Below are 24,648 nucleotides of genomic sequence, written 5' to 3'. Positions count from 1 at the left end.
CGACGCCGCATTGCACACGTTCTTGTGCGAGAATTGGGACATCGTCGCCTGGCACCCCTCGGATATGCTAGGAATCCCACGCGCGCTGGCCGAACATAGTCTCAATATACTGAAGGGACATAAACCGGTCGAGCAAACATTGCAGCGATTTTCTGAACCCAAACGACAGGCTATGGGTGAGGAGCTAGCCAAGCTACTCGAAGCCGGGTTTATCAGAGAGATCAAACATCCAGACTGGCTAGAAAACCTGGTCATGGTACCAAAGAAGGATAAATCCTGGCGCTTGTGTGTCGACTTCAAGGACCTTAATAAAGCCTGCCCTAAGGATCCCTTCCCACTACCTCGCATCGACCAGATTATTGATGCAACCACAGGACACGACTTACTGTGCTTCCTCGACGCATACTCCGGATACCATCAAATCAAAAGGATGGAATCCAACCAAGCCGCAACGACATTCATCACCCCATACGGGCCCTTCTGCTTCAACACCATGACCTTCGGGCTCAAAAACATCGGTGCCACATATCAATGCATGATTCAAACATGCCTGGAACCGCAAAAAGGCAAGACAGTTAAGGCATATGTAGATGATGTAGTCATCAAAACTAAGCATGTCGAATCATTGGTGGACGACTTACGCCTTACATTCGACAACCTCCGAAGATATGACATACTGCTCAATCCGGAAAAGTGTGTTTTTGGCGTTCCCATCGGAAAATTGCTTGGGTTCATTGTTTGCAGTAGGGGAATCGAAGCAAACCCAGCCAAAATCCGAGCCCTGTCACAGTTGGCTACACCAACATACCTCAAGCAGGTCCAAAAACTAGTCGTGTGCGTGGCAGCTTTGAGCCGCTTTATCTACAGATTAGGAGAAAAGACGCTGCCATTGTATCGCCTGCTCCGATGCACCGGCTACTTTGCGTGGACGGATGCTGTAACAGCCAGGCTGGAAGAAATAAAAGCTTTGTTATCAAGCAACCCAATCCTGGCCACGCCAAACGTCGGCGAACCCATGTTACTATACATATCTGCAACACACCAGGTGGTGAGTGCGGTGCTCGTCGTCGAACGAGAGGAAGAGAAGGATATAAATTCCCACTTCAAAAACCAGTATACTATGTATCGACGGTCCTCAAACCATGCAAATCTCGATACCCACATTATCAAAAGATAGTATATGCGGTCTTCATGGCATCCCGGAAGCTGCGGCACTACTTTCAAGAGTGTTCGATCATGGTGGCTTCCGAAGTACCACCTAATGATATCATAAACAACCGGGACGCCACCGTCCGGATTGCCAAATGGGCCACTGAGCTCTTACCGTTTGAAATAACATATAAGCCACGCCGAGCCATTAAATCTCAGGTGTTGGCTAACTTCGTTGCCGAATGGACAGAGGCCGAACTTCCTAAAGAGTGCGACACATATTCCAACAGGAGACACAGTCCATTTATGTGCTCCAAATATTGTATACAGACTCTAATAACGCAGCCGAGTATGAGGCCCTATTGCATGGTCTTCGGATGGCCGTCTCTATGGGCATACAATGCCTCGAGGTGTGCAGGGATTCAAACCTCGCAATATCCCAAATAAACAGAGAATTTGATGCCAAAGATCCGAAGATGGCGGCTTACCGCAACGCCGTACTTAAAATAGCAGCTCGGTTTAAGGGGCTCGAGTTTCCTCACGTGGCCCGGGAGAGTAATCAAGCAACGGACATCCTTGCTCACATGGGCGCTAAGCGCGACCCCGTCCCACCCAATACCTTTGTGGAGAGGCTCTTCAAGCCATCCGTGGTATGGAAGGACGAGAGCAGCAACACCAGTCTGGAGCCGATCATAACCCCAGATCCCGAACACAATTCCGATATCATCAGGGGCTCGGCCACCGAAATAACACCATCGGCCCATGTAATCATGGCAGTGATCGCCCCATGGACCGAACCCTTCCTGGCCTACCTTAATAGGGGAGAGCTCCCTGAGGACCAGAATGAGGCTCGATGCATCGTTCGACCCTCGAAAGCCTACAAGGTTCATGAAGGAGAGCTCTACAAGAAAAGTACTACCGGTGTCCTTCAAAGATGTATCTCTGAAGAAGAGGGGCGACAGCTCTTGGCCGAAATCCATGCTGGTCTTGGCGGTCATCACGCCACAGCCCGGGCCCTTGTAAGTAAGGCCTTCTGTATCAGTTTTTTCTGGCCTAGCTACGGCCCGAGCAGATGCACAAGACCTCGTCCAACGTTGTGTAGGATGCCAACTTTTCGCTAATCAAAGCCATATGGCGCCTACCGCCCTACAAACAATCCCCATTACTTGCCCTTTTGCGGTCTGGGGGCTTGACATGGTGGGACCCCTTAAAGGGGGAAGCCATAAGAAAAAATACCCGCTGGTCATGGTAGATAAATTCACTAAGTGGATAGAGGCCAAGCCAGTTAAAACGGCCGAAGCCGGACCAGTGATAGATTTCATATCCAGTGATGGTGTCCCATGCAGCAGCATCACCGATAACGGCTCTAATTTCACAGCCGACGAAGTAAAAAATTGGTGTTCTAATCTGGGCATCAAGCTCGATCATGCCTCCGTCTATCACACTCAAACAAACGGTCAAGTCGAATGGGCTAATGGCCTGATAATGAGCGGCATTAAACCTAGACTAGTGCGATCCTTAAAGGAGTCAGATAAACACTGTGTTGAGGAGCTCGACTCCGTACTCTAGCGGCTGCGGACCACGCCCAATCGCACGACAGGATACACACCATTCTTCATGGTGTACGACGCAGAGGCCGACTTGCCCTGCGATATTATTCATGACTCACCTCGAGTACGCATGTATGAAGAGAGAGAGGCCGAGCTCTATCGGCAAGATGACTTAGATGGCCTGGAGGAGGAGCGCGATGTTGCAAAAGCTCGCTCAACATTCTACCAGCAACAAGCTCGAACATACCAAAGCAAAGAAGTACGAGTCAAGACTTACAATGTCGGTGAACTCGTTTTATGCCTACCGGAGAAGAAGAAGGACAAGCTCAAGCCCAAATGGGAGGGTCGCTTCATTATAGATGAAATTCTCACTAGAGGAGCATATCACCTTCGTAATGCATTGGATAATCGCTTAGAGCCAAACCCATGGAACGCCGCCAGACTCCGAAGATTCTACGCCTAAGTCCGGACTCATTGTTCGTTACCTTTTTTTTCTCTTTTTTCTCTTTCTTCTTTTCATTTTTATACGACTTCTAACCTGTGTTCGGATAAACCGCACACTTAAGGGGTATACATCCTTAAATGTACATACCCCCAATACCTGGGGGCTTCTTGTCACAAAAGCTTATTATTATTATTCAAGCATCAGTTCACCGTATATATGGGTCGCCTTCTCATATATGTCTTTTCTTCGCCATTATATGCACCTTTATGACTTAAGTTTTTGCCAAGCTGGGTTGCCTGGCTCATGTGCTTATGCCCTACGTTCCCGCTTGTTTCGCTAGGGCATAAAGGGAGCACCTCTGCGATTGTTACAGTCGGGTTATCCAGACGTGTACCTCAAACAGGTGAAGCCGAAAGCTAGCGTTCTTAAGGGAATAATAGGTCGACGGACAAAAGATGAACCGCCCTCGTTGCGATACAAGCCCCCAAAATATAATGTGTATTATGGTTTTTAGCATCACAGCTCAGGCATGCACAACAACGCATGCTGGCCCAGGGAAAGGAACCCTTAACAGAACTATTCTCTCTGGAAGATGTTTCTTATGATCAAATGTAATATAACACAACTCCCCGAATACAACTTGTCTGTTCAAGCAACTATGACCGGACTTCCTGGTTCCCGAACATACTTCGGTGTTTACCACCGGTACAATATTCGGAAACACTCCAAAATTTGCAAACTAAGGCATAGCCTAGTGGTGGGAAGGGGCTGATGCCTTCCCACCCACCCAGGTTCAAGGCATGGTACTTGCAATTTGGGTTTGTTGCACCAATTATATTGTATGGGGTTCCCTTACAGTCTTTCGGTTAAAAAAACTCCAAAACTTCGGATTTCAGAGGTTAAAGCGTAAGGTCTGCCAAGACAATCGTTTTATAATTCAGATGGAGATACGTTTTTCGATAAAAAGTACATTACTACTTGGACTCAAAAACTTCCTCCTCCTCTAGACCTTCTAATAAGTTGTCTAGCTTACAATCCTGTTGCGAAAACTTGACGACTATCTTTACTTGGTCGTATACTAAACTAACAGGAATTTCCTGTCCATCTGGTCCCTGAGGCCCGACCCAGGCCATATGATTCGGATCAAGTCCGGTGTACCATGTTTTCACCATGGCCCAGGCCTCTCGTGCGCCTTCTCGGAATGCTGATATCTTCCATAGTCCAAAGCGGCGACGAGCTCCCTTGAATAAATTCACGAGTTCCTCCATACTTCCTGGAGGAGAATCGGCCAGCCATAAAGCCTTAGCAATGTTCCGCATTGCCTTCCGGGCTCGCTCATGCACTTTGTACAACTCTTGTAGCAGATCGCCTTGAAATCCGGACACCTCTCCTTCGGGCAGCCCAGTCATCACACATACAGAAACAAACTTGTTAAACCTCCCATTATGGGACTGTATGGAAATGAGGTTAAAAAGCATACTGAATATGTCGCCTTTCAGTTTTCTGTTCTCTTTCAAGGCATCCGCCAGTTGGGCTCGTATGTCTTTCAGCTCCTCGGCCTACTTGATGTTGGCATCTTGTAGCTTGTTCTTCTCATCCCTTGTCCGTGTTAGTATACGCTGACCAGCGGCCTCTTGCCTTTCGGCATGTTGTTTATCCGCTTGCGCGGCCTTCAGTCTCTCTTCCAGCTGATCCGGTGATCCTACCGTCGTAAATACATCAGTGTTTATTTCAAAAAACATTGCTGGCACATGATTATATTTTCCGGACAGTAATGGGCATTACCAGTCGGTGCCTCCTTGGACTTCGCCAGTTCGACGGTGACATCAGTTAGTTGGGTCTAACATTTTTCCAGCTCCTGAGATAGCATGTTGTTCTTTTCTGTGAGTACCTGATTATGCAACGATCCTTAAATCAGTTACGTCAACTGCTTGAAGTCTCGGGGCTACTGACACATGATTATTAAACCCATACAACAGGTCTTACACGCATATCATTTGAAAGCTGGTGAGTGGCTCCAGCGAGCTCATCCCGAGCAGCTCGGATATATGCATCCGCTAAGCTGAAGGCATTGAATGCCTCTTCGATGAAAGTTGGGTCGCGCATAGCTGCTCTCCGATGCCGATGGTTCATCGCACTCTCCACTTCAGAGTTGGTAACGGATACATCATCCGAATCCTCCGGGAGAGGACAATCCGACAATGCACCCGTATCCACCCTAGTCCTTGGGACGGGATCCGGGGTTGGATTGGGTGATGCATGATCAACAAAGCCTCTGGACACAGTCCGACGTATGCTTTTCCTAAATAATGTGGCACATCGGGAAACGTCACAATTTGGTATATCTGCCAAGGGCATATTAAAAACCATACCTTTTTTATGAAGGTAGGGGCTCAGCAATGTCGCCGTCTGCCTTTCTTTTTTGAAGATCCGCCCTACGCAGGCGTCGCCTTCTTAAGGGATGTTTCTGATGCGGCGTGGCGAGACGAGCGCCGCCCCTTTGGAGCACAAGACAGTGCGGTGGGTGAGGCATGATACGTCTCCATCGTATCTATAATTTTTGATTGTTCCATGCCAATATTCTACAACTTTCATATACTTTTGGCAACTTTTTATACTATTTTTGGGACTAACATATTGATCCATTGCCCAGTGCCAGTTCCTATTTGTTGCATGTTTTATGTTTCGCAGAGTATCCATATCAAACGGAATCCAAACGGGATAAAAATGGACGGAGCTTACTTTTGGAATATTTGGAAAATTCCGAAAGAAAAATCCACGCGAGACGGTGCCCGAGGTGGCCACGAGGCAGGGGGCGCGCCCCTGACCCTCGTGGGCCACCCGTAAGGCGGTTGATGCCCTTCTTCGGCCGCAAGAAAGCTAATTTTTGGTAAAAAAATCACGGCAAAGGTTTCAGGACAATCGGAGTTATGGATCTCCATATATATACGAAACGGTGAAAGGGCAGCAACACAGAACGCAGAAACAGAGAGACATATCCAATCTCGGAGGGGCTCTCGCCCCTCCCGTGCCATGGAGGCCATGGACCAGAGGGGAAACCCTTCTCCCATCTAGGGAGGAGGTCAAGGAAGAAGAAGAAGGAGGGGGCTCTCTCCCCCTCGCTTCCGGTGGCACCGGAGTGCCACCGGGGGCCATCATCATCACCGCAATCTTCACCAACAACTTCACCGCCATCATCACCAACTCTTCCCCCCTCTATGCAGCAGTGTAACCTCTCTCTTACCCACTGTAATCTCTACTTAAACATGGTGCTCAACGCTATATATTATTTCCCAATGATGTATGGCTATCCTATGATGTTTGAGTAGATCCGTTTTGTCCTATGGGTTATTTGATGATCAAGATTGGTTTGAGTTGCATGTTTTATTATTGGTGCTGTCCTATGGTGCTCTCCGTGTCACGCAAGCATGAGGGATCCCCGTTGTAGGGTGTTGCAATACGTTCATGATTCGCTTATAGTGGGTTGCGTGAGTGACTGAAACACAAACCCGAGTAAGGGGGTTGTTGCGTATGGGATAAAGAGGACTTGATGCTTTAATGCTATGGTTGGGTTTTACCTTAATGATCTTTAGTAGTTGCGGATGCTTGCTAGAGTTCCAATCATAAGTGCATATGATCCAAGTAGATAAAGTGTGTTAGCTTATGCCTCTCCGTCATATAAAATTGCAATAATGATTACCGGTCTAGTTATCGATTGCCTAGGGACAAATAACTTTCTCGTAACAAAAAGTTCTTTACTAAAACTAACTTAGTTGTGTCTTTATCTAAACAGCCCCTACCTTTTATTTACTTGCTCTTTATTATCTTGCAAACCTATCCAACAACACCTACAAAGTACTTCTAGTTTCATACTTGTTCTAGGTAAAGCGAACATCAAGCGTGCGTAGAGTTGTATCAGTGGTCGATAGAAATTGAGGGAATATTTGTTCTGCCTTTAGCTCCTCGTTGGGTTCGACACTCTTACTTATCGAAAACTGTTGTGATCCCCTATACTTGTGGGTTATCAAGACCTTTTTCTGGCACCGTTGCCGGGGAGCAATAGCGTGGGGTAAATATTCTCGTGTGTGCTTGTTTGCTTTATCACTAAGTAATTTTTATTTGATGTTCTTAGTTGTTTTCTATCTTTAGTTATGGGTAGGAAACGCAAAATACCAAAAAAATTAGTTGTACCTACTAAACCAATGGTTGAAGAACCACTCAAAATCTATCACACTACTGAAGCTTATTACTTGGATCATCTTCGATCCCTATGTGCTCGTGCTGAAACCCCAACTAGCTTAGTTGAGGGCAAATCTTTAGATGAGCATGCTTGTTATGTGCGACACTGAATATCTGAAAAAGGGAAAATTTTACTGGGTCAAATTCAACGTTTGCAATGCTTTGCTTGGAATTTATGCGAAATATATGATATTACATGTTGTTCTGAAAACCCTAAGAAACACCTTCCCTATCAATGTGAGTTTAGTGATAATAGAATCGTATCTTCATATGCTAAGGGTGTTTATAGTTACTATGATGTTCAACAAACTAAAGAATTTGTTGCTTTTAAGGGTGCTTATGAAATTGCTTCTTTGATTGAAAAGTATGATGCTACTCTTTACAAGTCTGAAAATTTTGACATACTTAAATATTGCTATGATAATTATGCTTCTAATGCCTATGTTGAACCATATATTGAGGACTACCCCGCTGTCCAGGAAGAGACTAATATTTTGCAGTAGTCTATGGAAGAAGAAATTGATGAAACTGTGAGCTCATTGGATGAAAAAGATGAGGAGGAGAGCGAAGAACAAAAGGAGGAAGAGCGGATTAGTTACCTGTGCCCACCTTCTAATGAGAGTAACTCTTCAACTCATACATTGTTTAATTTCCCTTCGTGCTTACCGAAGGATGATTGCTATGATGATTGTTATGATCCCGTTGATTCTCTTGAAATATCCCTTTTTGATGATGCTTGCTATGCTTGTGGCCAAGATGCCAATATGAATTATGCTTATGAAGATGAACTTGCTACAGTTCCTTATGTTAAACGTGAAATTGTTGCTATTGCACCCACACATGATAGTCCTATTATCTTTTTGAATTCTCCCAACTACACTATATCGGAGAAGTTTACCCTTATTAAGGATTATATTGATGGGTTGCCTTATACCGTTGCACATGATGATTTTGATGAATATAATATGCATGTGCTTGATGCTCCTACTTGCAATTATTATGAGAGAGGAACTATATCTCCACCTCTCTATGTTTCCAATATGATCAAATTGCAAGAAACTGCTTATGCTATGCATTGGCCTTTACTATGTGTGCATGAATTGTTCTTTTATGACATGCCGATGCACATGAAGAGAGTTAGACTTCGTTGTTGCATGATATATGTTACTTTGTTCTCACTACTAAATTATAAATCATTTTTAATTAAAATTGGCTTTGATATACCTTGGGATCCGGGTGGATTCATTACTTGAGCACTATATGCCTAGCTTAATGGCTTTAAAGAAAGCGCTGCCAGGGAGACAACCCGGAAGTTTTAGAGAGTCATTTATTTCTGTTGAGTGCTTTCATATAGTTTAAAAACAACAAAAATAAAGAGGGGAACCCAAAACTTCTTCAAAAAAAGGAAAGTGAAAGTGAGAAAGACAAGCATTGTTGAAGTGGGAGAGCTCCTTGAACTTTGTTCATGCTCACGACAAATTTGTGAATCTTGATTACAGAAACTTTTCAACAAAAATAATTATCCCCTTGTACAATTCCATTGTATTATAAAAATAATGTGCCAAGGTTTGCCTTTAGGATGTTTACATTTGCTTGATGGTTTGTACTGTGCAGGACAGAAACTTTGGCTGTAGTGCACGATTTTACATCTTTATCTGAAACGTCAAATGGTTCTGATTCTTTTTGCACTGTCTTTATATACATTTTTTTTTATTTTTCCTAATTTTGGCAGAATACTTCAAGTATCAGAAGTATGGTGAATGTTCAGATTATTACAGACTGTTCTGTTTTAGTCAGATTCTGTTTTTGATGCATAGTTTGCTTGTTTTGATGAAACTATCGATTTATATCAGTGGATTAAGCCATGGAAAAGCTATATTACAATAGACACAATGCAAAAACAAAATATGAATTGGTTTGCAATAGTACTTAGAGTAGTGATTTGCTTTATTATACTAACGGATCCTACCGAGTTTTCTGTTGAAGTTTTGTGTGGATGAAGTTTTCGATGATCGAGAAGGTCTCGATGTGAGAAGAAGGAAGAGAGGCAAGAGCTCAAGCTTGGGGATGCCCGAGGCACCCCAAGTAAATATTCAAAGAGATTCAAGCGTCTAAGCTTGGGGATGCCCCGGAAGGCATCCCCTCTTTCTTCAACAAGTATCGGCATGTTTTTGGATTCGTTTCGTTCATGCGATATGTGCAATCTTGGAGCGTCTTTTGCACTTAGTTTTCATTTTTATTTTATGCACCATGCTGGTATGAGGTAGTCATTGGTTGATTTATAGAATGATGTATGCACTTCACTTATATCTTTTGAGTATGGCTTTATAGAATGCTTCATGTGCTTCACTTATATCATTTGAAGTTTGGATTGCCTGTTTCTCTTTACATAGAAAACCGCCATTTGTAGAATGCTCTTTTGCTTCACTTATATTTGTTAGAGCGTGGGCATATCTTTTGTAGAAAGAATTAAACTCTCTTGCTTCACTTATATCTATTTTGAGAGATGACAGGAATTGGTCATTCACATGGTTAGTCATAAAATCCTACATAAAACTTGTAGATCACTGAATATGATATGTTTGATTCCTTGCAATAGTTTTGCGATATAAAGATGGTGATATTAGAGTCATGCTAGTGGGTAGTTGTGGATTAGTAGAAATACTTGTGTTGAGGTTTGTGATTCCCGTAGCATGCACGTATGGTGAACCGTTATGTAACGAAGTCGGAGCATGAGGTATTTATTGATTGTCTTCCTTATGAGTGGCGGTCGGGGACGAGCGATGGTCTTTTCCTACCAATCTATCCCCCTAGGGCCATGCATAGTAGTAATTTGCTTCGAGGGCTAATAAACTTTTGCAATAAGTATGTGAGTTCTTTATGACTAGTGTTGAGTCCATGGATTATACACACTCTCACCCTTCCATCATTGCTAGCCTCTCTAGCATCGCGCAACTTTCGCCGGTACCATAAACCCACCATATACCTTCTCGCCAAAACATCCACCATACCTACCTATCATGGCATTTCCATAGCCATTCCGAGATATATTGCCATGCAACTTCCATCATCATCATATACATGACTTAAGCATTCATTGTCATATTGCTTTGCACGATCATAAGATAGCTAGCATGATGTTTTCATGTCTTGTCCGTTTTTTGATGTCATTGCTACGCTAGATCATTGCACATCCTGGTACACTGCCGGAGGCATTCATATAGAGTCATATGTTTGTTCTAGTATCGAGTTGTAAGTAAATAAAAGTGTGATGATCATCATTATTAGAGCATTGCCCCCCCAAAAAAAGAGAGGCCAAAGAAGCCTAAATAAAAAAAGGGGGCCAAAGAAGCCCATCAAAAAAAAGAAAAAGAAAAAAAAATAAAAGAATAAAAGGGGGCAATGTTACTATCCTTTTACCACACTTGTGCTTCAAAGTAGCACCATGTTCTTCATATAGAGAGTCTCTTGAGTTATCACTTTCGTATACTAGTGGGAATTTTCATTATAGAACTTGCCTTGTATTTTCCAACGATGGGATTCCTCAAATGCCCTAGGTCTTCATGAGCAAGCAACTTGGATGCACACCCACTTAGTTTCAGTTTGAGCTTTCATATACTTATAGCTCTAGTGCATCCGTTGCATGGCAATCCCTACTCACTCACATTGATATCTATTGATGGGCATCTCCATAGCCCGTTGATACGCCTAGTTGATGTGAGACTATCTTCTCCTTTTTGTCTTCTCCACAACCACCATTCTATTCCACCTATAGTGCTATATCCATGGCTCACGCTCATGTATTGCGTGAGGGTTGAAAATGATGAAGCACGTTAAAAAGTATGAACCAATTGCTCAGCTTGTCATCGGGGTTGTGCATGATGTGAATATTTTGTGTGGTGAAGATGGAGCATAGCCAGACTATATGATTTTGTAGGGATAACTTTCTTTGGCCTTGTTATTTTTAAAAGACGTGATTGCTTTATTAGTGGGCTTGAAGTATTATTGTTTTTATGTCAAATGATAGACTATTGCTTTGAATCACTCGTGTCTTAATATTCATGCCATGATTAGATATGTGATCAAGATTATGCTAGGTAGCATTCCACATCAAAAATTATTTTTTTATCATTTACCTACTCGAGGACGAGCAGGAATTAAGCTTGGGGATGCTGATACGTCTCCGTCGTATCTATAAATTTTGATTGTTCCATGCCAATATTCTACAACTTTCATATACTTTTGGCAACTTTTTATACTATTTTTGCGACTAACATATTGATCCAGTGCCCAGTGTCAGTTCCTGTTTGTTGCATGTTTTATGTTTCACAGAGTATCCATATCAAACGGAATCCAAACGGGATAAAAACGGACGGAGCTTATTTTTGGAATATTTGGAAAATTCTGAAAGAAAAATCCACACGAGACGGTGCCCGAGGTGGCCACGAGGCAGGGGGCGCGCCCCTGACCCTCGTGGGCCACCCGTAAGGTGGTTGATGCCCTTCTTCGGCCGCAAGAAAGCTAATTTTTGGTAAAAATCATGACGAAGGCTTCAGGACAATCGGAGTTACGGATCTCCATATATATACGAAATGGTGAAAGGGCAGCAACACAGAACGCAGAAACAGAGAGAGACAGAGAGACAGATCCAATCTCGGAGGGGCTCTCGCCCCTCCCGTGCCATGGAGGCCATGGACCCGAGGGGAAACCCTTCTTCCATCTAGGGAGGAGGTCAAGGAAGACGAATAATGAGGGGGGCTCTCTCCCCCTCGCTCTCGGTGGCACCGGAGTGCCACCGAGGGCCATCATCATCACCACAATCTTCACCAACAACTTCACCGCCATCATCACCAACTCTTCCCCCTCTATGCAGTGGTGTAACCTCTCTCTTACCTGCTGTAATCTGTACTTAAACATGGTGCTCAACGCTATATATTATTTCCCAATGATGTATGGCTATCCTATGATGTTTGAGTAGATCCGTTTTGTCCTATGGGTTATTTGATGATCGAGATTGGTTTGAGTTACATGTTTTATTATTGGTGCTGTCCTATGGTGATCTTCGTGTCGCGCAAGCGTGAGGGATCCCCGTTGTAGGATGTTGCAATACATTCATGATTCTCTTATAGTGGGTTGCATGAGTGACTGAAACACAAACCCGAGTAAGGGGGTTGTTGCGTATGGGATAAAGAGGACTTGATGCTTTAATGCTATGGTTGGGTTTTACCTTAATGATCTTTAGTAGTTGCGGATGCTTGCTAGAGTTCCAATCATAAGTGCATATGATCCAAGTAGAGAAAGTATGTTAGCTTATGCCTCTCCGTCATATAAAATTGCAATAATGATTACCGATCTAGTTATCGATTGCCTAGGGACAAATAACTTTCTCGTAACAAAAAGCTCTTTACTAAAACTAACTTAGTTGTGTCTTTATCTAAACAACCCCTACCTTTTATTTCCTTGCTCTTTATTATCTTGCAAACCTATCCAACAACACCTACAAAGTACTTCTAGTTTCATACTTGTTCTAGTTAAAGCGAACATCAAGCGTGCGTAGAGTTGTATCGGTGGTCGATAGAACTTGAGGGAATATTTGTTCTGCCTTTAGCTCCTCGTTGGGTTCAACACTCTTACTTATCGAAAACTGTTGCGATCCCCTATACTTGTGGGTTATCAAGGCGCGATGAGAAAACTCTTTTGGAGGAGACATCTCCTGGGTACTTACGTGGGCGGAGGGGAGAAGGCCGGGATAACCAGCTCTGATGGCCACTTCTGTGCCATCGTAGCTCGCCTGATAAAGGACCCCCTCCTTGAGCTCTATGAATATATCCGGATCCTCTTCAAATCCTGGATCCAGGTCTCGAATATGGTCCTCCGGCTACGGAGCAGGGCTATAGATCCCCGCGATGACCTTCCTCCATTCCTGTTAAACATAGTCGGATTAAGTTCAAGTAGGTGCGACTCAGGAAGAGGATTGAGTAAGGTTATGAAGCGAAAGCTCACCTAGCTAGGAGGGTTGTATAAGGAAAGGCCCTCTTGGCACTTAAGGCGAGTAAGGTCTTCTTGCTCCCGTTCATAAAGATCAGCCAACATGGCGGCCAAGGCGGCAAAGTTGTCCGGACCCTTGTGCCCGCAGCATGATGCGTCATCCTCCCCATTGTAGTGCCACATGGGGAGTCCTCTGGATTGGAGTGGCTGAATGCCTCGCGTTATTGAAATCTCCATTACCTCAATTATGGATAGTCCGGATTGGGCGAGCATCTTTATCTTGCTCATTAACTTCTTAATCTCCGCACTGTCCTCCTCTTCGAGGCTCCAGGGACGCCAATTGTGGCATTTCTTTAATGGAGCATTGCAAAATTCGGGTAGGCCCCGCCGGATTGGGTCTGGGAGAACTACGTCTTAAATATAAAACCACTCTGAGGGCCACTCTTCGGATGCCTTCTTCGGAGTGCTGGGCATGCATCCTGTTCCGGCTATATGCCATACTTCGACACCGCCCACCTCGAATAAAGACCCATTTTGGGATCAGGGGACGAGGCAGAAAAGTTTCCTCCATAACTCAAAATGGGCCTCGCAGCCTAAGAACATCTCGCAAAGAGCCACGAAGCCCGCGATGTGCAGAATGGAGCCCCGCGTGAGATTGTGCAGCTGGAGGCCGTAGTACTCCAGGAGACCTCAGAGGAAAGGGTGGATTGGAAATCCAATGCCTCTTAAAAGGAAGGAGACGAAGCACACTCGCTGCCCTTCGGTAGGATTGGGGAAATTTTCCGCCAGGGCTTCGCCATTTATGGAAGTTAATCCCGCCCGAACGGGAACCAGGTCCGCATGAGGAAGATATCCTTGCACCTCACTAGTACAGCGAGCTCCTAAGCAAACGGTTTTTAACCCCTTTTCACGACAGCATTTGGAACCATCGCCAAGTGAGTGTGGGCGATAGGGGGGTCCTTCCCACACGACCCAGAAACCGTCGGGGATATGCCCTTCTGGCACGCAGGCTCGGCAAAATGAGAACGTGTGCGACCAGCGAGCGCTCAAATACGGAAATACGTACAGTAGAGCTAAAAAATACAATTATACAGCGAAATTGTTTCCGGTCGCAAGTACATCCCACACAGTCAGTCCCTGCCAAACGCTTTCGTTCATATGTACATCCCACACAGTCGCTCCAAGGAAAACGTTTCCGTTCACAGGTACATCACAAACATTTTTTCCGTTAAATCGTTTGTGTTATTGAATGTATCACGTAGAAGAAACTATGTGGCGAAGGCTCTCCATCACACACCGTTTTTATGTGGTAAACGTTTGCGCAAGGTGGCCTAACACAAACAGTTTTCAAGAGAAAGTCATGTGTGAATATTGTTCATTGATCCAACACGGTTTATTCCTAGAAACTATATGCGTTGCCTGAGGTCATCGCCCACGTTATTTTTTCAACAACCGTTTGCAATAGCAAAACCCAGTTAGTAGGCTAATTCACCATTAGCTGGCTAATTATCCAATTATTCATAATCCATTTATTAATCTAATTGACATTTCATATTAAGCACACAATATATTTCATTTTCATAATTGAAATACATCAGAGTACAACATCATATAGCTTCAGCACTCAGCTATCCCATTACACAACTACACCAGGACCAAGTTTCACATGCAACATCTATAACCTTTTGAAATTAGCATCATAGATGGTACATAGACAAATGTATCTCATCTGGAAAACTGCTGAAGCAGAAGGCGAATATTGAACCTTCATTGATGTTGAAGGTCTTTGTAACTTTAGGCCAGTGCCTGTGGATGATTGACCGTCCATCCTTCGCCCTCTTCAGGAACACTTCAATATTGAACCGTGGGTGTTGTATGAATACCTTCCTTGCCTCCTGACCATACAGGTGGTTTCAAAGGTAATCATCAGTGAACTGCTTTGGAAAGGCCTGAAAACAAGGATGTGCATAAATATCTTCTCTATATTGGAAATGGGGCAAAGGAATAAAAAAGGAAAGGTATAATAGTCAGTACCATCCTGTAGTGAACTGATGTCTTCTTCATTGTGCAGATAAAGATCTTGTTGTTTTTTGTCGCTAATTTCTTTATCCTAACAATCTTTATGAGTTTCTTGACTTGACTGATATTCATGGACAACTCATTTCCCCATATGCGAAAAGGATCGAACAGTGGGTCAAAACCTCTGACAGCAGGACCTACATGTGCAAGACCAAATTGTTAAAAACCTAAATATTAGAATGGTTCCTACAATTGCACAATAATGTGCTATTAGACAACGGACCATGCACGTGCTAACCTCGATTGTAAACCTCGGTGCTTCCCATTGTTTCCCTGCAACACATATAAGGTAGTTAGTCATCAGGTTAAGTAAGGGTTCACATGCTATCAGTAAAATATGTTGATGAAAAATAAGCACATTGCAGATTCATCAGATTAATTCAAGCCACACGAAAAGCCCATTTATCCAAACCAAGCATGATTGAGAACTAGGAAATATAGCACTTGTATATGTTTCTCATGTATTACGTGCAGCCAAATTCGATTTATTCCTCACATGCACAACAATATAAAATTCTACACACGACAATTGGACATCGCATTGCAGAATTGAACCAAGCAGTTAACTAAACACCAGAACAAATGAACCAACATTAACTGAGCACCACATTGCACAATATAACATACTTCTAATAGAAGATCGGACAGTTAATCAAACAGTTAACTACACCCAATTGTAGCAATTGTATTTGTTTCTCATGTATTTACCACAGCCAAATTCAATTTATTCCTCACATGGTATACAATAACAGAATGCGCCCACAACTATTGAACATCGCATTGCAGAATTGAACCAAACAGTTAACTAAACACCACAACACAAATGAACCAAACGTTAATTGAGCACCACATTGCACAATGTATAACCAAACCAAGCATGCTTGACAACTTGGAAATATAGCAATTGTATTTGTTTCTCATGTATTTTGTAAAGATAAATTCGATTTATTTCTCACATGGAAGACAATACAAAATTGCAGCCTAAAGAATTGAACATCACATTTGCAGAATTGAACCAAACAGTTAACTGAAGACGACAACTAATTAACAAAATAGTTAATAAGTGAGCACCACACCGCACGACATAGAAAACATATACACTAAAGCAACGGATTGCATGGTAAAATTAGATAGCACAATTTACTAGAATTTGTGAAGGAAAGGCAGGAGCAGCACACACAACGGGTAAACCGAGCATGCTTAACCGGCGTAGCTAGCAAATGGCAAGGTGCTCATTCAAGATCTGGGGGTCGGCACGAATGGCAGCCATCGCGACCTCATCTATGCGTGCAGCCACGATGTGCTTCTCCGCTGCCAAATGCTTGATGTCTACTACACAACCTTCTTCTTGTAGACGTTGTTGGGCCTCCAAGTGCAGAGGTTTGTAGGACAGTAGCAAATTTCCCTCACGTGGATAACCTAAGGTTTATCAATCCGTAGGAGGCGTAGGATGAAGATGGTCTCTCTCAAGCAAACCTACAACCAAATAACAAAGAGTCTTTTGTGTCCCCAACACACCCAATACAATGGTAAATTGTATAGGTGCACTAGTTCGGCGAAGAGATGGTGATACAAGTGGTATATGGATGGTAGATAAAGGTTTTTGTAATATGAAAATATAAAAACAGCAAGGTAACTAATGATAAAAGTGAGCACAAATGGTATTGCAATGCGTTGAAACAAGGCCTAGGGTTCATACTTTCACTAGTGCAAGTTCTCTCAACAATAATAACATAATTGGATCACATAACTATCCCTCAACATGCAACAAAGAGTCACTCCAAAGTTACTAATAGCAGAGAACAAACTAAGAGATTATGGTAGGGTACGAAACCACCTCAAAGTTATCCTTTCTGATTGACCTATTCAAGAGTCCGTAGTAAAATAATATGAAGTTATTCTTTCCGTTCGATCTATCATAGAGTTCGTACTAGAATAACACCTTAAGACACAAATCAACCAAAACCTTAATGTCACCTAGATACTCCAATGTCACCTCAAGTATCCGTGGGTAAGATAGATTATATGATATGCATCACACAATCTTAGATTCATCTATTCAAACCAACACAAAGTACTTCAAAGAGTGCCCCAAAGTTTCTACAGGAGAGTCAAGACAAAAATGTGTGCCAACCCCTATGCATAGGTTCATGGGCGGAACCCGCAAGTTGATCACCAAAACATACATCAAGTGGATCAATAGAATACCCCATTGTCTCCACGGGTATCCCACGCAAGACATACGTCAAGTGTTCTCAAATCCTTAAAGTCTCAATCCGATAAGATAACTTCAAAGGGAAAACTCAATCCATTACAAGAGAGTAGAGGGGGAGAAACATCATAAGATCCAACTATAATAGCAAAGCTTGCGATACATGAAGATCGTACCACCTCAAGAACACGAGAGAGAGAGAGAGATCAAACACATAGCCACTGGTACATACCCTCAGCCCCGAGGGAGAACTACTCCCTCCTCATCACCGAGAGCACCGGGATGATGAAGATGGCCACTGAAGAGGGATTCCCCCTCCGGCAGGGTGCTGGAACGGGTCTAGATTGGTTTTCGGTGGCTACGGAGGCTTCTAGCGGCTGAACTCCCGATCTATTCTCGTCCTGAAGTTTTTAGGGTATATGGGTATATATAGGAGGAAGAAGTACGTCGGTAGATCTCCGGACTGTCCACGAGGCAGGGGGCGCGCCCAGGGGGGGTGGGCACGCCCCCACCCTTGTGGGCAGCCCGGGACTCTTCTGGTCCATCTCCGATACTCCGTGGGCTTCTTCTGGTCCAAAAATAAGTTTCGTGAAGTTTCAGGTCAATTGGACTCCGTTTGATTTTCCCTTTCTGCGATACTCTAACACAAGGAAAAAGACAGAAACTGGCACTGAGCTCTAGGTTAATAGGTTAGTCCCAAAAATCATATAAAATAGCATATAAATGCATATAAAACATCCAAGGTTGATAATATAATAGCATGGAACAATCAAAAATTATAGATACGTTGGAGACGTATCAGCATCCCCAAGCTTAATTCCTGCTCGTCCTCGAGTAGGTAAATGATAAAAACAAAATTTTTGATGTGGAATACTACCTAACATATTTATCAATGTAGTTCTCTTTATTATGGCAAGAATATCCAGATCCATAAGATTCAAGACAAAAGTTTAATATTGACATAAAAATAATAATACTTCAAGCATACTAACCAAGCAATTATGTCTTCTCAAAATAACATGGCCAAAGAGAGCTACCCCTACAAAATCATATAGTCTGCTATGCTCTATCTTCACCACACAAAATATTTAAATCATGCACAACCCCGATGACAAGCCAAGCAATTGTTTCATACTTTTGATGTTCTCAAACTTTTTCAATCTTCACGCAATACATAAGCGTGAGCCATGGACATAGTACTATAGGTGGAATAGAATGGTGGTTGTGGAGAAGACAAAAAGGGAGAAGATAGTCTCACACCAACTAGGCGTATCAACGGGCTATGGAGATGCCCATTAATAGATAGCAATGTGAGTGAGTAGGGATTGCCATGCAACGGATGCACTAGAGCTATAAGTGTATGAAAGCTCAACAAAAGGAACTAAGTGGGTGTGCATCCAACTTGCTTGCTCACGAAGACCTAGGGCATTTTGAGGAAGCCTATCACTGCAATATACAAGCCAAGTTCTATAATGAAAAATTCCCACTAGTATATGAAAGTGATATCATAGGAGACTCTCTATCATGAAGATCATGGTGCTACTTTGAAGCACAAGTGTGGTAAAAGGATAGTAGCATTGTCCCTTCTCTCCCTTTCTCTCATTTTTAGGCATTTTCTCTTTTTTTATGGCCTCTCTCTTTTTTATTTATTTAGTTCGGAGTCTCATCCCGACTTGTGGGGGAATCATAGTCTCCATCATCCTTTCCTCACTTGGGTCAATGCTCTAAAAATGATGATCATCACACTTTTATTTACTTACAACTCAACAATTACAACTCAATACTTAGAACAAAATATGACTATGTGAATGCCTCCGGCGGTGTACCGGGATATGCAATGAATCAAGAGTGACATGTATGAAAGAATTATGATTGGTGGCTTTGCCACAAATACAATGTCAACTACATGATCATGCAAAGCAATATGACGATGATGGAGCGTGTCATAGTAAACGGAACGGTGGAAAGTTGCATGGAAATATATCTCGGAATGGCTATGTAAATGCCATGATATGTAGGTATGGTGGCTGTTTTGAGGAAGGTATATGGTGGGTATATGATACCAACGAAAAGTGCGCGGTATTAGAGAGGCTAGCAATGTTGGAAGGGTGAGAGTGCGTATAATCCATGGACTCAACATTAGTCATAAAGAACTCACATACTTATTGCAAAAATCTATTAGTTATTGAAACAAAGTACTACACGCATGCTCCTTGGGGGATAGATTGGTAGGAAAAGACCATCGCTTGTCCCCGACCGCCACTCATAAGGAAGACAATCAATAAATAAATCATGCTCCGACTTCATCACATAACGGTTCACCATACGTGCATGCTATGGGAATCACAAACTTCAACACAAGTATTCCTCAAATTCACAACTACTCAACTAGCATGACTCTAATATCACCATCTCCATATCTCAAAACAATCATCAAATATCAAACTTCTCATAGTATTCAATGCACTTTATATGAAAGTTTTTATTATATCGCTCTTGGATGCCCATCATATTAGGACTAAATTCATAACCAAAGCAAACTACCATGCTGTTTAGAGACTCTCAAAATGATATAAGTGAAACATGAGAGTTCATCTATTTCTTCAAAATAAAACCACCGTCATTCTCTAAAAGGATATAAGTGAAGCACTAGAGCAAATGCCAAACTACTCCAAAAGATATAAGTGAACATTAATGAGTAGTCAAATAATTATGCAACTATGTGAAGACTCTCTAACATTTAAGAATTTCAGGTCTTGGAATTTTATTCAAACAGAAAGCAAAACAAAATAAAATAAAATGATGCTCCAAGAAAAACACATATCATGTGGCAAATAAAAATATAGCTCCAAGTAAAGTTACCGATGAACGAAGACGAAAGGGGGGATGCCTTCCGGGGCATCCCCAAGCTTAGGATTTTGGTTGTCCTTGAATATTACCTTGGGGTGCCTTGGTAATCCCCAAGCTTAGGCTCTTGCCACTCCTTATTCCATAGTCCATCGAATCTTCACCCAAAACTTGAAAACTTCACATCACAAAACTTAACAGAAAATCTTCGTGAGCTCCGTTAGTAAAAGAAAACAAACCACCACTTCAAGGTACTTTAATTAACTCATTCTTTATTTATATTGGTGTTAAACATACTGTATTACAACTTTTATATGGTTCATAAACTCTATTACTAGCCATAGATTCATCAAAATAAGCAAACAACACACGAAAAACAGAATCTGTCAAAAACAGAACAGTCTGTAGTAATATGTTGGTTTCGAATACTTCTGGAACCCCCAAAATTCTAAAATAAATTTCGGGAGGTGAGGAATTTATCTATTACTTGTCTGCAAAAAGAATTAACTAAATATCACTCTCCAATAAAAAACGGCAGCAATTCTCGCGAGCACTAAAGTTTCTGTTTTTTACAGCAAGATCAAAAAGACTTTCCCCAAGTCTTCCCAAAGGTTCTACTTGGCACAAACACTAATTAAACATAAAAACTCAGTCATAACAGAGGCTAGATAAATTATTTATTACTAAACAGGAACAAAAATCAAGGAACAAAAATAAAATTGGGTTGCCTCCCAACAAGCGCTATCGTTTAACGCCCCTAGCTAGGCATGATGATTTCAACGATGCTCACATAAAAGATAAGAATTGTAACATAAAGAGAGCATCATGAAGAATATGAGTAACACATTTAAGTCTAACCCACTTCCTATGCATAGGGATTTTGTGAGCAAACAACTTGTGGGAACAAGAATCAACTTGCATAGGAAGGTAAAACAAGGATAACTTCAATATTTTCAACGTATAGAGAGGAAACTTGATATTATTGCAACTCCTACCAGCATATATTCCTCCCTCATAATAATTTTCAGTAGCATCATGAATGAATTAAACAATATAACCATCACATAGAGCATTCTTTTCATGATCTACAAGCATAGAAAATTTACTACTCTACACATAAGCAAATTTCTTCTCATGAATAGTGGTGGGAGCAAACTCAACGAAATAGCTATCATGTGAGGCATAACCCAATTGAAAATTAAAATCATAGTGACAAGTTTCATGGTTATCATTATTATTAATAGCATACAAGTCATCACAATAATCATCATAGGTAGCAACTTTGTTCTCATAATCAATTGGAACCTCTTCCGAAATAGTGGAATCATTACCAAATAAAGTCATGACCTCTCCAAATCCACTTTTATAATTATTAGTTTATCACAATAAGATTCAACATCCCCCAAAATAGTGGGATCATTACTTCCTAATGTTGACACTCTTCCAAACCCACTTTCATCAATATAATCATAAATAGGAGGCATTCTATCATCATAATAAATTTGCTCATCAAAACTTGGGGGACAAAAAATATCATTTTCATCAAACATAGCATCCCCAAGCTTGTGGCTTTGCCTATCATTAGCATCGTGGATATTCAAGGAATTCATACTAACAACATTGCAATCATGCTCATCATTCAAATATTTAGTGCCAAACTTCTAATGCATTCTTCTTGTTGCACTTGAGCACAATTATCGGAATCCTTATTTTCACGAAAGATATTAAAAAGATGAAGCATATGAGGTACCCTCAATTCCAATTTCTTTTGTAATTTTCTTTTATAGACTAAACTAGTGATAAAACAATAAACAAAAAGATTCGGTTGCAAGATCTAAAGATATACCTTCAAGCGCTAACCTCCCCGGCAACGGCGCCAGAAAAGAGCTTGATGTCTACTACACAACCTTCTTCTTGTAGACGTTGTTGGGCCTCCAAGTGTAGAGGTTTGTAGGACAGTAGCAAATTTCCCTCAAGTGGATGACCTAAGGTTTATAAACCCGTAGGAGGCGTAGGATGAAGATGGTCTCTCTCAAGCAACCCTGCAACCAAATAACAAAGAGTCTCTTGTGTCCCCAACACACCCAATACAATGGTAAATTGTATAGGTGGACTAGTTCGCCGAAGAGATGGTGATACAAGTGGTATATGGATGGTAGATAAAGGTTTTTGTAATCTGAAAATATAAAAACAGCAAGGTAACTAATGATAAAAGTGAGCACAAATGGTATTGCAATGCGTTGAAACAAGGCCTAGGGTTCATACTTTCACTAGTGCAAGTTCTCTCAACAATAATAACATAATTGGATCACATAACTATCCCTCAACACGCAACAAAGAGTCACTCCAAAGTTAATAGCAGAGAACAAACGAAGAGATTATGGTAGGGTACGAAACCACCTCAAAGTTACCCTTTCTGATCGATCTATTCAAGTGTCCGTAGTAAAATAACATGAAGCTATTATTTCCGTTCGATCTATCATAGAGTTCGTACTAGAATAACACCTTAAGACACAAATCAACCAAAACCCTAATGTCACCTAGATACTCCAATGTCACCTCAAGTATCTGTGGGTATGATTATACAATATGCATCACACAATCTCAGATTCATCTATACAAACCAACACAAAGTACTTCAAAGAGTGCCCCAAAGTTTCTACTCGAGAGTCAAGACGAAAATGTGTGCCAACCCCTATGCATAGGTTCATGGGCGGAACCCGCAAGTTGATCACCAAAACATACATCAAGTGGATAAATAGAATACCCCATTGTCTCCACGGGTATCCCACGCAAGACATACATCAAGTGTTCTCAAATCCTTAAAGACTCAATACGATAAGATAGCTTCAAAGGGAAAACTCAATCCATTACAAGAGAGTAGAGGGGGAGAAACATCATAAGATCCAACTATAATAGCAAAGCTCGCGATACATCAAGATCGTACCACCCCAAGAACACGAGAGAGAGAGAGAGATCAAACACATAGCTACTAGTACATACCCTCAGCCCCGAGGAAGAACTACTCCCTCGTCATGGAGAGCACCGGGATGATGAAGATGGCCACCGGAGAGGGTTTCCCCCTCCGGCAGGGTGCCGGAATGGGTCTAGATTGGCTTTCGGTGGCTACGGAGGCTTCTGGCGGCGGAACTCCCGATCTATTCTCGTCCCTGAAGTTTTTAGGGTATATGGGTTTATATAGGAGGAAGAAGTACGTCGGTGGTGGGCAGCCCGGGACTCTTTTGGTCCATCTTCGATACTCAGTGGGCTTCTTCTGGTCCAAAAATAAGTTTCATGAAGTTTCAGGTCAATTGGACTCCGTTTGATTTTCCTTTTCCGCAATACTCTAAAACAAGGAAAAAAAAGCAGAAACTGGCACTAGGCTCTAGGTTAATAGGTTAGTCCCAAAAATCATATAAAATAGCATATAAATGCATGTAAAACATCCAAGGTTGATAATATAATAGCATGGAACAATCAAAAATTATAGATACGTTGGAGACATATCAATGCTCCTTGAGGTCCTGGCTATACTGCATGCACCATGGCTTAGGCCGGCACTTATTTGGTGGAGGGTCGGTGATTTGGGTGGAAAGGTGTCGTGCTCACGCCGGCGGTCGGGGCATGTGGGATGTGGAAGGAGGAGGAGGATGGGGTCAGGTGTGGATTACCTACCTGGATAGGCGAGGCCGAGCAGCGTGAAGGAGGGTCACCAGCAAGGAGGCGGCGGCGCTGCAAGCAAGGAGTGAAGGTTTCAACTTGGAAAAGAAGGCGGAAACAGGGGAAATGTGGCTTTTGGTAAGGGGGAGAGGGCGGGGAGGTAGATATTTCCGCGAAAGCCGAAAATTTGGAATCGCTTCAGCCAAAAAATTGGCGGGCAAAGTGTCATCAGATACAGTCCCTTATTCAGACACGGTCCGAAGATATTTGTGCTGCATCTCACACGGTTGGTTATAATAAACTGTGTGGGATCTACTTGATTTTTCGTTTTGATTTGAATTAAATAATGGGGTCACAGCGGCCATGGACGGTGTTTCAATTGCTAGAACTTTTATCTGAAGTGAACATGCAACTATAGGTGTGTCGCCCAAAAATTGGAATTATTCAGGGTTCGTTTGGACATTTTTATACATTAACTG

The sequence above is a fragment of the Triticum urartu genome, chromosome 3A (assembly GCF_056163025.1).
Source record: "Triticum urartu cultivar PI428250 chromosome 3A, HENAU_Tu73, whole genome shotgun sequence".
Classification (NCBI taxonomy): domain Eukaryota; kingdom Viridiplantae; phylum Streptophyta; class Magnoliopsida; order Poales; family Poaceae; genus Triticum; species Triticum urartu.
The sequence above is the reverse complement of the archived record's forward strand: the minus strand, read 5'-3'. Positions refer to the sequence as shown.